The sequence below is a fragment of the Aptenodytes forsteri genome, unplaced genomic scaffold (genome assembly GCF_000699145.1).
Source record: "Aptenodytes forsteri isolate BGI_AS27 unplaced genomic scaffold, ASM69914v1 Scaffold322, whole genome shotgun sequence".
NCBI lineage: Eukaryota > Metazoa > Chordata > Aves > Sphenisciformes > Spheniscidae > Aptenodytes > Aptenodytes forsteri.
The window spans coordinates 154,681-163,665 of record NW_008795045.1 but is presented as its reverse complement, the minus strand read 5'-3'; positions in this window follow the sequence as shown (position 1 = coordinate 163,665).

Below are 8,985 nucleotides of genomic sequence, written 5' to 3'. Positions count from 1 at the left end.
CTCCGAACGTCCCCCCCTTCCTTCTTCTTCCCCCAGCTTTATATGCTGAGCATGACGTCACATGGTGTGGAATATCCCTTTGGTCAGTTGGGGTCAGCTGTCCCGGCTGTGTCCCCTCCCAGCTTCTTGTGCACCCCCAGCCTCCTCGCTGGTGGGGTGGGGTGGGAAGCAGAAAAGGCCTTGACGCTGTGTCAGCACTGCTCAGCAGTAACGAAAACATCCCTGTGTTATCAACACTGTTTCCAGCACAAATCCAAAACAGAGCCCCATACCAGCTACTGTGAAGAAAATTAACTGTATCCCAGCCAAAATCAGCACATTGCCCAAAATGATGATTAAGCTATCAGTCAATCTCTAATAGTCTTTGAAATCACTGAACAGTCCCAGCTGGACCACAGAGTACATTTTTTGTCCCTGCCAGCCTCTTAGAGGCAGCGTGCATGGTAGCTAGCGGTCAGCAGCAGTCCGCTGGTCAATCAGTCAGTACCCAGTATCGAGCTCTAGCCTGGTCATCACACCTGTCCCCTGCCCAGGTGACCAGCCAGGCTGGGGGGTTAGGTTGGGAGGGCAGGAGGCCAGAGGACATGGGGAGAGCAGCAAGAATGTGAGGGATGGAGGAGCATAGTTCGCACATTTCCCAGCATATGGAAAGCAGGAGGACCTGAGGGTTTCACCATTCAGACATAAGACACAGCCTAGGGACCTGGGCAGGCTTCAGTAGATCTTTTCGCAGAGCTGCTTGTTTCCACATGCAGCTGCTGCTATGACATTGCATTTGCTTCTGTCTCATGGAGAAATCGCTACGTAAAACTCTCCCAGAACCTGATGCCTAATGTATATGTGTAAGATTTTTTTTTTTGCTAGATGATTTATCATGCTACAACCAGAAGCTGCCAATCATCTACCATGTTGAGTGACTGATTGCTTTTCTCCTTTGCGTACACACTTTGGAAAGAACATGTCTCTTCCTTTGTGCTAGTTATTCACTTTTACTAAGTGCTCAAGATGAACTGCTTTGGGAAGATTTTTCTTCAGAGAAGTCCTCAACTTTAGAATTAGTTCCTATCTTGTGGTCCTAGTTGCTGTGTCTTTTGGGCATAAATACATAGCCTATTTTTGTGAAAAGTCAAGAATGTTGGCAGGCATGGAGGCTTTGGGCTGCAGTTGGATGAATGTTATTTTTTTCTCCTTTTTTTCCTGAGATAATTCAAGTTTTTTTCCACTTGTTGACCGAGTCCTATTATTAACACTCTCCTTTTGGTAGTAGAAGGAATCGATTATTAGAATAAAAAAGATAGCGTTAGCCATGTAGCTCCTATGTATTTCTTCCTTTACTCACTCTTGTCTTTTAAATTAGAATCTCTGTCCACAGCTGCCAAACCCAATTGAAATCTGACATTTTTATGCAAATTATTTAATTAACAGTTTTGTCATGCTACAACTACTTTTAAAATTTTAGCTTTTAAAGTCTTTGTAAACATATGGCTGATGAAAGAACCAACAGTGAACAGCCTTATTTTGTTTATATAGCACCATCAGTGCACACACCAACCCCCCCGCAAGCCCTCAGCTTCTGCTCTGAGTTGAGAATGTCCTTTAGAGACAAGAGGTACTTCAAGGCGTGTCGACATTAAAGTCTTGGTCTCCTTTTGGTATCTTCTGGTGGCTTTTAAAGCATGATGGTGGACTTACAAGTTTAACATTGGTTTCAATTTCCTTCCTCTAACTTGGTCTCTTTAATGAACCCCCAAGTCTCATTATGTAGTAAAAAACCTTAGTAATCTAAGTCGAGCTGGGGCTAACTGCAAAAAAAAAAGTGGCTCGTGCTCTTTGATAGCATGTCTGGACATCCCTCCTCCTGCTAAGTCTTTTGCAATGAGGCTTATTTTATGAAACTTTAGGTTTCGAAAATCAAACTCTGGCTTCTTGGACTTGACTCAGGCTAGGTGTTCCCTTCCTCAGCAAAGTCTCTTACATGTTTTCATGTGTCCAGCCAAATAATTAACACACAATATTTTTAATAGAGCAGTTTTTATTAAGTAAAATACAAAGAAAAACAATAAAAACATTTTCAATACAATACCAATTTAAATAATTTCAATAATTACAACTGTTTCAGGCTATGGAAAGCAGTAAGAGGGATACAAATTTAATAATTGAACTTACACCAAACATCTGATATTAGCAGAATGCTAAGGGCAATAAATCAAACACTCAAATGTTGGTAGTACTTGAATTAGGATCACCAAGTGCATATTAATTCCACCTTCCTGTAATGCTACTGCTTCCTACTTTTGCTCACCGAGGAACATCATCTTCCTTATACCCTGAACTGACAGTGTCACAAGGCAGGCTGATTTATGCATATTTGAATGAAAAAAACCACCTTATAGTAGAAAATAGCTGCACACTTTTAAATGGACTGCCTGCAATAAACAGATGCACTATACTTTGCCAGCAAAGTTCACAGCTGTTTGGGAAATGGTGGGGTCCCTTTGGTTTGAGCATCGCTTTGGGACAGAGCACTGCATGAAGGCTAAAGGTATGACTGCAGAGAGTTCAGCTCAGCACAGATTTTTGGTGCTACTTATAGGTGACTTCTGAAAAACATTAAAAAAATGACACTTGTGTACCATATGGGAGGGATTTGGGGCAGTGATCAGATACAAACAGGGATATTAACAACGGCATGATGTGAGACCAATATCCACTGCCCCCAGTTCACAGCCCACAGCATCTGCTCTTGTAAATGACACTTGGTAGGGGAATCTCCCTCATGTATGTTTAACACTTACATGTCTGACCTCGAACAGAGACAGGCAGAACGGGCAAAATCCACAAGCGCCAACCAAGATGCACAAAAACTTTGCAGGGCTGCAGGCTAGGCTTCCTTTCGAGTCTAGGATGACGTAGGTACCTGCTTACACTCCTATTGCTCTAGTATGACATGAGTTAGACTAGTGATGGGACAGAAGACCAGACTGTGAAGACAGTGCTTTAGTATTGTCCTGGTTTCGGCAGGGATAGAGTTAATTTCCTTTCTAGTAGCTGGTACAGTGTTTTGGATTTAGGATGAGAACAAAGTTGATAACGCACCGATGTTTTAGTTGTTGCTAGGTAGTGCTTACACTAGTCAAGGACTTTTTAGTTTTCCATGCTCTACCGACTGAGAAGGCTGGAGGTGCACAAGAAGCTGGGAGGGGGCACAGCCAAACTGGCCCAAGGGACATGGAAATACCATGTGACATTATGCTCAGTTCATAAACTGGGGGAAAGCTGGCCGGGGGGGCCGCTGCTCGGGGACTGGCTGGGCATCGGTCAGCGGGTGGTGAGCAATTGTACTGTGCATCACTTGCTTTGTGTATTATTATTATTATCATTTTATTTCAATTATTAAACTGTTTTTATCTCAACCCACGAGTTTTTTCTCACTTGTGCTCTTCCAATTCTCTCCCCCATCCCACCGGGTGGGGGGGAGTGAGCGAGTGGCTGCGTGGTGCTTAGTTGCCGGCTGAAATTAAACCACGACAAGTATCCATGTAAAATCAGCGAAGTAAATGAATTCAGAAGGTGTTTTTTTGTTTGTTTTTAGTTTCTCAGTGATAAACACTCATTAGTTTTAATTTATTTTCTCTTTTGTCTTTGCCTAATACTACTTCTATAGCCACTTCCAAGTTGTTAGGCATTTTGTTTTTTAACAATTCCAGACTAAAAAGACTGGTTGTAAATAACACCATTTAATTTTTTCCTAACAGGCAACTGAGGAAAATATCACTTGAATTGGACTTGTAACTTTTATTGCTGCTACTAAATGATCTGATCTGATAGGGAGTGTGTGGCTGGAAAAATGAATGTATTATAATATACCATGCATCTTGTTAAGCTCCTGACCGTCTTACTTCCTACGTAAACCCTCTTGACAAGTACTTCTAGCTTATTGTGTTCACTGTGAGTCTTAGAGAGTGAAAGGGCAGAGGGTGACTGAGATCTTGGTCACACAAATATGCTGTCTGCGTTTAAATAAAGGGGTAAATGAACTCTCATTAAAGACAGTCGGTGAGACTCTTTATAAGAAAACCCTTTTCTGATTAGTCTGTTTTTGTTCATTTCAATGTAATTTACATGCATTTTTGAGTGGATTTAAGATACGCTCAAAGCAAACCAAAAATGTTCATGCAGGAGTTTGCTCTAATTTAGCTAAATCACTTTTTAAAAGTGACTTAGGGGCTGGCTTATTTGGAGAATTTACTATGCAATTCTTGTGCGCGGACAACGCCACCGTCACTTCCCGTGCCGTACGTCTCGCTGCCGGCTTGGTGCGCTTTCACGGGGTAAACGTGATTTAGGGCTCCTAATGCTAGATCAGTGTCACAGAAATGTTGCCCAAGTATGAGGGCTACACAGCTGGTTAAGATTTCTTCTAAAAAATGTGATGGTCTAATTCTGTGAAGGCAGGAGTTACACCAAGTATCGTCTCTACCCACACGGCCACAAAAGCCTGAAGTCCAGAGAGATAAGCTCTATATCCTGTGCTTTAGACCACTTGGCAGTGATAAGGTCATGTATATGTACTCTTTGTCCAAATCCCACTTGTACTGCTGGGTGATGTAGTAACACAGGAATCCAATATTAATGAGTACGGACCTGCAGACAGAGAGGAGCAACTAATGGATTGCTAATTCGTACCCCGGCTTACTTTAAGGAGGTGTCTTGGGGATAACAATCAAGCAATTAAAACTTAAATTAGTCTATAGAAGAAAGTTGTGTAAGGCAGCAGAATATATTATCATCAAAAGTAGAGGAAAAAACACACTAATATTTTTATTATGTATTAAAAATCCCTGACTCTAGATTCAAATGTAATAGAACTTATGTCTTAGGTTTGTAACTTTTCATAATTTCAGTCCAAATTCTGACCTATTTAAGAGACCAGAGTTATTAATTTTTCCTATTATTTCTACCCCTCAAACTTTTCAACTGGATTTCTCCAAGGCATTCTTTGTTCTCACTTCTACCTTCCTCTTCATTTTGAAAGTATCAGTTCTGGGAAGTGGCTGAAAGATAGAAAAACACACACATAAAATTTTTTTGACTGCAGGTATTCATTGTAAAATATTCCTTTTTTTCCTGGAGGAGATATGAAGGTGAATCAGGAAATGGATGGCTTTTTCAAATCACATGAATCAGTACCTCAGAATTCATCATTTTCACCAAATACCTAACTACTGTTAGGAACCTGAAGTTAGACAGCCCTTATTTAAGGCTCATATAACAATTTTGTTAACTGTCAGAGACTTTAATGAAAAGAAAGAGGCAATTACTAAAAATCAGCTTGCACATTTAGAAACGCAAGTGCACATTTATTTGTATTACATAGTTGTGTCAAAAAAAGGACCTTAAGCATTCATAAAATTAAACCATTTTGTTTATAAAGGGCCTGAATCATACAAATACCGTGAGAAATACTAGTTTATTCTCTCTTTTGATCACAAATGGTAAATATAAACTAATCAGATAAACATCTAGCTCTCAAAAGCCAAGTAATTTAGAATCTCATCTCTGTGTTCCTAATTCATAGATATCACAGGTACTAGTCAGCGTAACCTTTAAATACAGCACTTAACGCAAGACGATAATTTGACAGAAAACAGGAGAGAGTTTGTAACTAACTCTGGCATTTATTTCCCTGTGATTTAAAGCAAGTATTGCAATGGTGCCTTTGCTAAGACATTTAAAATTTTGCTCAGTCTGAACTTGTCTTGTGTCTGCTACTGGCGTACGCGCTACTGGGCTACAGCCTTGCACGTCCTGCTTTTTAACAGTACACTTCCCTACTGGAACCATCTGAGGATGACATCCAAATATGGCAGACTCATGATGATCCAGCCTTGGAAGATGACTTTGCTCGATGCAGGCGGGAGTGCTGAGGACTCACACAACTCAAATGCAGCAGATCAAACACTTTCCTAAATCTCAGTGGGAAAGAAGGAAGAAACAGCGGTGTAGACCTGATGAATATGTCTCTCAGCAAGGTCACATAAGCAAGGTGGATTCAAGATACCAGACTGCACAAACTCTGTGTCCTTTAGCATTGGTTCAGGAACGGGAGCTTGTTCACATGCACCATGCTCCTGGCTGGTCTGCCCTGGAAAGTTTCTGGTCACCAGGAGGGTTTCTCCTGAGTAATAGATGATGTGGTTGAAAAAACAAAAGCAGGCAATTAACTGTGAGATTTCAAGGTTTTTCTCTGCATGTTTCTCATGAATTAAACAAAAATAACTAATGTTTTCAATGCAGTGAAAAAAACAAAATGCAATGAAAATAAAGCCGTTGAACTCTGTCATTGTGAAGCAAGTGAGGTCTTTTCTCTCTGATGGAAGCATAGCTCAAGGCTCAGTTTTCCTGAAGCTAACTCCTCCCTCCTCTTCTTTTTTCTTTTTTCTTTCTTTTTCCTTTTAACCTAACTTAAACTTCGGGCTTACAGTATCTGACTTTGCTTTTCTAAATAATGACAAACAGACATGCTATCCAAGGTGCTTTTGATGGGTAATGTGAAGACAGGCCTTCCCTTACACCATGGCTTTACCACCTAAACAGATGGAAATCCACCCCCTTCCCTGCTTTCTAACACTCCTTATATCCTGCCACCACAGGGAGGAGCTGAAATCTGGCTTCCCACCAAACTGGCCAGAAGCCTGAAGGTGCTGTGCAACCTTTCCTCTTCCAACTGCGGTACCTTACCGCTTTCACATGCTGCCATCCCTTAACATGCTAGGCTCTGTTTTGCTGCAAGGAGGGATCAAGAATTAGTAACAGTGAGAAACATAATGACAGGAAAATACAGGGCAGAGGAGGAGGTGATCCATACTGGAAGGAAGGCTGGATGGAACTGGGACTTGGTCCTCTCAGGGTTTTGTTTTCCTTCCTTAAATCAGAGAGCAGAGCTTCTCCCGCTTCTTTCTCCCCTACCCTCAGCATAGTGCTTCTAGACTATGTTAGGACATCCTTATGTATTTTGGTTATAGTAACACATAGAGGCTTAGCCTGGGATTGAGACACCACTGTGCAAGGTACCTGTACAGACCCAAAAAACTCTCAGCCACTACTTGCAAGAGTATGTCTGGGGATTGCTTTGCCTAAAATTGCTCGTCTCGCTCAACTAATCCGATTTAACTCTGCACTTAGACATAGCACAGAGTCACGTGTAATATTAAATAATGTTACATTTTGTAGCTTTATATCAAACATGGTTAACCTCACAGCCAGTTTCACACATCTTTGCCCATGAGCTTCTCAAAATAAAATAAAATTAAATAGAATTAATCATTGACATCATTACTGTTCTTCCATGAGATTGGTAGTTAGCTATAAAGCACATGACTTAAAACCTCTGGGGATGATATAGAGAAAGTATGATTCCAGTGGAATTTTTCCTAGGATGTAATGTATCATATAAAGCTACAAATGCTGTGGGTTTTTTGGGGGTTTTTTTTGTTTGTTTGTTTTACATATATGTCCATTGTTTCATAGCCAAACCGCAGAGGAATTGTTAGGGGTCAAAATGTACATCGTTCCAGGTGCTAGAATTTTGATGTTTTTTTTACTGGCAGTTGGTTTTGCATACAGAGTGCTTACTTTTCATAGATGAAGTATGGATGTTTGGGTATTTTTTTTCCAGCAGTTGGAAAAACAAGTATATCTCCTCTTTAAAAAGTCTAAAGTTATTGTAATAGGTGGAGATACACACAAAGCATGGGACTTGCTGATGTGAACAGATACATCTTAAAAACACTCCAAATGAGTTAACGGAGTATATATGTGAATTGTCCTACATCTTCAGTTACTTTGATGGCAATTTTTAGGTGTAAAATGGATTCTTTTATTTTCTATACAAGTATTTTCTGGAGCTGAGGAAATTTCACAGGAAAGTGATCCTACATAAATATACATTACATTGGTGTCTTACAAAACTGTATTGTTATAAATAAGGAAACACCCTTGACTGTCAGGGTTACGTGACTGTAATGCAAAAAAAGTTTGGCCTTTAGTATTTGCTTTTGTGGTTTGGGTTGTTGTTTATTTTTTTCTTTTTTTACAAACCAAGAGGCAATCAGAAATCATGTTCCAAACTGCAGAGCTTCATTTTTAATGATAATTTCAAACTTTCATTAACTTTTCTCCTTGAACAAGTTTCTTTCATAACATAGCCAAAGTAACATTCTCCCTTGAGCTGGCTGTTTCAGGCAATTTGGATTTGCAACATTTTGGCTTGCAGATAAGTTTTGATTCTAGTTGTTTTAATTAAGTATATTTTTATAGGATTGCTCTAGCGTGGATCAATTCCATGGTTTTGTTTGTTTTAATAAACTCTCAGTGCTTTTAGTCTCCTAAACAGAGGTCTTGCTGCAAACAACGCAAGTCAGTTTCCGAGCGGTTTGTAGTAGAAACGTGCAAATGCTGCCATAAAAGAAAAAAAAAAAAACTTTGATGGAATTCATTAAAATACACGTACGAACAAAAATAACCTCCTGGTTTATTACAGATGGGTTGGCTAATGCGTCGAAAATACCGTGAGCGCGGAAATGCAAACGTACTGCAAATGCTGCCATAAAAGAAAAAAAAAAAAACTTTGATGGAATTCATTAAAATACACATACGAACAAAAATAACCTCCTGGTTTATTACAGATGGGTTGGCTAATGCGTCGAAAATACCGTGAGCGCGGAAATGCAAACGTACGTACCTGGGGAAGATGCTTGCGCGCCTCGGCTGCCGGCCCCGCAGTGCCACGTCTCACCGCCCCTCTCACGCCACGGGACCTTTATAGGGAACCCACCCAGGGCCTAAAAATAAACTTTCGGGGCTGACACGTCGATCCGTGCCGTAGAGGGAGGGGAGGGGGCGGAGAGGGACTCGCCGCAGGCTTTTATGTGGACGGAAAAATGTCAGCGCCGCGCTCCCCCGCCCGCCCGCGCCGAGCCGCGC